This window comes from Bidens hawaiensis, unplaced genomic scaffold, assembly GCF_021521415.1.
Source record: "Bidens hawaiensis isolate Kalapana, Puna unplaced genomic scaffold, B.hawaiensis_p1.1 tig00013649_1, whole genome shotgun sequence".
In the NCBI taxonomy this organism is placed as follows: Eukaryota; Viridiplantae; Streptophyta; class Magnoliopsida; order Asterales; family Asteraceae; genus Bidens; species Bidens hawaiensis.
In genome coordinates this window covers 449212-454710 of record NW_027492160.1, presented here as the reverse complement: position 1 = coordinate 454710, position 5499 = coordinate 449212, and positions in this window count along the sequence as shown.

The following is a 5499-nucleotide window of genomic DNA, read 5'->3' as shown; positions in this document are numbered from 1 at the left end:
GTAGGGTTTGATTCCCTCTTCGTTACCATACAACCATACATCATACCTCGAGTATTATTAGGGCCCGGTACCCTCTTCGTAACCATACAACCATCCTTTCATTCTTTTATTAACTTTATCACATTCATACACATAAGCATACATATCATACTTACCTTATACTTAGCGTTACAACCTGACAGTACGTGCAATATCCAAAGATCGTTCACGTACTGTCAAGCCATCATTCATACATATCACATTATTCACATAAGGCATACACTTATCTCTTAGGATAAGCGTATTAACAAACATATCGAGTATGCACACAGCCCCGAAAACATAACACATAAATGGGGCTAGAAACCCACCTGAACACGGTTACGTTCACCGTTAATCGTAATCCCTTTCTTCAGTTGTGCACGGCTGACTGTATAACAAGTATACGTATCAATTAACTATCACTACTCATATCATCTTTCTAGTCTTAACTACTACCCACAACGAACGGGGGTCCGGGGGCAGTCATCAGGCGAACTTAGCTTTAGGCGAAGTTAAACCTTAGGCGAACTTAGCTTTGCAGGCGAAGTTGTCATCTGGCGAACTTAGCTTTAGGCGAAGTTAAACCTTAGGCGAACTTAGCTTCAGGTGAAGTTAAACCTTAGGCGAACTTAGCTTTAGGCGAAGTTAAACCTTAGGCGAACTTAGCTTTGCAGGCGAAGTTGTCATCAGGCGAACTTAGCTTTAGGCGAAGTTAAACCTTAGGCGAACTTAGCTTTAGGCGAAGTTAAACCTTAGGCGAACTTAGCTTCAGGCGAAGTTGTCATCAGGCGAACTTAGCTTTGCAGGCGAAGTTCATCAGGCGAACTTAGCTTGCAGGCGAAGTTGTCGGCTGCAGCTACTATTCGTCCTTAATCATCTTCGTTTCTTAACCAAATAACTCGATTTAGGTATCCACGGAATCGTCTGACCAGCGCCTACAAACCCCAACCATCAAATCGACCTAACATCGATGTTTAAGGGGTGCGATTTAGGCATATAGGTTACGGGTTTTTTATCAATCGATTAACCCATCAAATCTTAACCATTTTCAGTAAGTTTAGCTTTGTAGGATTCTTTTTTACCATACAAACACCGATCTATCATTTCTATACTAATCCAAACCTAAACGAACATGTTCTCGATATAAACGTACCGTAAATGAGTCGAACTACGAACACGAGCTGGTCTTGTTGCTTTGGTTCGTCACGACGATCTAGCACCAACGAGCTTGGGTCCTCGCCTTTGGATCTTGGTTCGGGTTGTGTGTTTTGGAGTGTGTATAGATTAGGATGGATAAATGGATGGAATGGAAATGATTGGGGTTTAAGGGGGTATTTATACTCTCTTAAGCCCATGGACCGAAGGCCCATAATTCTTTTTGGTCCATATCTAATCCCATTTAATTATCCTACTAAGTCTTCATATTTTGCTATTATTATTATCGCTCCACTAACTCGTTTATTTCACCCGACAAAATAATATAATAAATATTACTTTAGAAATTTCGGGATCTTACAAATCTACACATAGATCCTGAGGATCATCCTCTTGATCGTTCATCCTGGATCCTTCCAATAATGAAGTATATCCAAAATGGAGAAATCCTGAAAGAAGAGAACCCCCAAAGCTTTCAAAGACAAGGTATCCCAATATACTTGTTTTGGTTAAAAATCAAGCTAAGGATCAATGAGCCAATTTCGTAAGTGAGGATTGGTGCTAATATGAATTAATGCGATCAAAGTAACGATTATAAACGATGAACATAGAGATTTATACGAGGAAAAGCCCTTGGTAACTAGTATCTCACCGGCACAAAAACCTCGGGTAGTGAAAACTATCACTACCAATTATATTGAACTTGAAAAGGTTACAAATGGTGGAATGATAGCTGATCGTGAATACAAGTGTTTGCTATGAAATCTCAGTGCTAAAAGTGTTGTGTGTTAATCAGCTATCATTCGATGTATATATACAAGTAATATAACGGCTAGTAACTAACTAAGCTATAAGTTCGGCCACGTTCGTTTACTTCTTCAACTTGACCGTTCAAGAGCTTGGATGAGAGGGGAAGACCAAGTAAAATATCTCGTCTACAAGAATAGGAATTTCCAGTAAGCACGTGTTTTATCTGCAAAAAATAGATTAGAATATAACTGAAATTGACTGTTGAGGATCCTTGAACCACTAAGGATCCTTAGTCCTAACAACGGTTGCCAAAGATACTTGATCTTCGAGGATCAAAGATCCTGGTCCCAACAATTGCCCCCAAACATGATAGGTGTCAATGGGGAACAGCTGTCCCAAAGATCCTGGTCCCAACAATCGTCGATTAAGAGTAGATTTGACTGTCGATTAAGAGTAGATGTGATCGTCGCCTGCTATCATATAATTGCGTCTACTAATTAGACTTAAACCCTTTTATCTTCCTTCTTCATCAGATTATAAGCGTATTTCCGGCATAACCATCAGGTATCCTTCTTTCTTTCTCTATTACTTCCTTTACCTTCTTCATCCTTTCATCACAATGCCTAAAAGAAATCAGAAAGCTTCCTTTAGTTTGAGCCCTAAGGACATTGGTCCCAGACTTCAAAGCCAACACCTTCGTAAAGATCCAGTTTCCAAAATTTGCAAATTCACCAATGAAGAAATCCAGCGCTTCTCTGACTGTTTCCCTGAAGGAACAATGTTTAGAGCATATGACTCCCGATTAAAGAGTGATTGCATTTCTTCCGATTGGGTCTGCTTTTCGGCACTCCCATTCCTTCTAGGATTTTCGTATCCGTTTCCCGACCTTACATCTACTTTCTTTTCCTTCACCGGTCTTAGCTATATCCAAGCCATGCCGATGATTTGGATGACTTTGCATACCCTTGAGAGAGTGATTGCAGAGCAGGATCTTGATTTCAATCTTCCAGCCCTTTCTTACTTGTATAGTCTCATAACCCATGGCACCAGCAGATTCCTTTTCAAAAGTAAACCCTTTCAGCCTCTACCGTTCAACAAGACTACCCACAAGGACCAAAGTTGGAAGAACCAGTTCTTTTTCGTCCTAAGAGACAGTATCCCAAACAGGAATTTATTACCAACTCTCTGGATCCTGAAGGGTAGGGTAGTGGATCCAGTAGATGGGTGATCCTTGTCATATTGATTACTAACCATAAATTTGTTGCTCCTTATGCAGTGTCCAACTTCTCATTTCTTGCTGCCGACCCAGACGGTGTTGAAAAGGCAAAGGTGTTCCTGTCTCTGGATCCTTTTGACAGGACCTTCAAAGCTATTGCTGAATAGGTAAACGATTCAGACGAGAAGACCGCCAGCTCCTCAGAAAGAATGTCAAGTAAGTTAGAATAGATTCATTGATTATTGATGAAAATAAAGAAAAGCGTTAGACTATAAGAAACTTATCTTTTTTCAGGCAGGTGCAAAAAAATCATCATCCAATCAGTCCAAGAACTTATTGGGTCAGTTCCAGTTGGAGGATGTTGACAGCCTCATCTCTTCTCGCTCCTCTGAGAAGAAACCCATGAAAAGTTCCAGCCTTGCACCTCCAAAAACCATGACCACTCGTTCCAAGGCCAACATGAAGAGAAAAAGGGACCCTAACGTGGAAGTCCACAGTGCCCAGGATGTGTTCGATCAGATTTTGGAGGAAAGGATCCTTTGTCCAAAAGTACAGACGGTTTGACTATTTTATTAACTCGCTTTCCTTCTTTAGGCCATGGCCAACTTCAAGAGCTTGTATGATGAGAACGTGGCCAACACGGAAAAGGAATTGGCCAAATATCGTGCTTGCATAAACGTGGAAGACAAGCTCAATGCAGCACTTCAAGCGGAGAAGGAGGCTTTGGAGAACAAGTTGTCCCTCGCGGGTATCCGAGCTCAAGAACAAGTGGTTGAGGTCACCGAGCAAACCAAGGTGTGGGCTAGTAAGGCGGTGCTCACAGCCAGGATCAAAATGGCTACAGAAGCTGAGGATTCTAACTTCGATAGGTCCACTTGGAATGTGGCTATGTGGGAGAAGGCATTGGCTGGATTTGGTGAAAAGATCGAGGATGCAGGGGCCGAGAAGAAGATCGAGGATGCTAGGACGAGCGGGGTCAAGGATGATACATTAGAGGTCAAGGAGGCTGGTGAAGGTGATGGTGATGTGGCGAAGGAGTAAGGGTGCAAATGGGCGATGAAGGATATAAAGACAAGGCCGGAGCCCATTTTTTTATGATGTTTTAATGGTTTTTCTTGTTGATGGTTGGTATGGACAATAGTAGTTGTAATTCTCAGGATCTGTGATCCTTAAGACAATTATCAAAAGTGGTTAGGGTGGAGGGATCCTTAGCTTTATGGGGATGAAGCCTTAACCGCCTTTGTCTTTTAAATTTCTGCATGAACTTTGACATAGCTTGATCCGGGTGGATGGTCCACGTTTTGCTGGTGAAGCCCGGATCACCTTTTTATCTTGCATATAATGATATAACTGTTTTGGCTTTTGCTTTATCATCTGTGTTACTAGGATAGAGGATCCTTTATACTTGGGACTTTCTTCTTATATTTTTTACCTGATAGAACAAATAAGAAAAAGAAAACGTAATAGTTATAAAAGTTGGATTTAAATCCAACTATCTTGGGGACTAGCCCAATTAAACATGGGGACAAGCACAATAAAACGCGGGGACAAGCCCAATGAAACGTGTGGCCAAGCCCAATAAAACATAGGGACAAGCCAAATAAATACGAGCGACGAGCCGATCCTTGGCGTTGGGCCAATCGCGGTGACGAGCCTAACCCGGCGTTGACCTTAACTTGTGTATATGGTACTTCTACCATTTAATTCGTAGGATCCAAGATATAATTTTTAGCCATGAAATTGTCAGCCACGTTAGTGCACCGGTCCCACAGCCTCCAATTATACCCGGATAATCGTGCGCTCCAGGCGAGGGTGTAGAAACCCTAATTCGGGAGATAAGGTGAAGACCTTATAAACCTGGCGAAAAGACCGATTAAACTTAGGAGAGAGTTGGCCAACCCATTTTTTCCACTTGAGGGCCCTATTTGCTCGGAATTTCTGTAACTTGGCATACTTGACAAAACAAGAATCTAACATAATGTATAAATATAAATATAAACATAAAGTAAAATTTTACCAAGTATCTTTTTAGATGAATCGCATTCCAAGGATCCAGGATCGTACTGAAGTAATTGACTAGGATCCTGATCAAAAAAAATACTTTTTAGATGAATCGCATTCCAAGCTCTTGGGAGAATGTCACCTTCCATATTCACCAAACGATATGCCCCCTTTCCAGCTTCGGCTTCAATTAGATAAGGACCCTCCCATTTGGGAGCTAACTTCCCGTCGGCGGGATTAGTTGTGTTCTGGAACGCTTTTCGAAGAACTAAATCTCCAACTTCAAATCTTCTAATTCTGATATTCTTGTTGTATGCACTAGCCATCTTTTGTTGGTAGGCGGCCATCCTGAATCT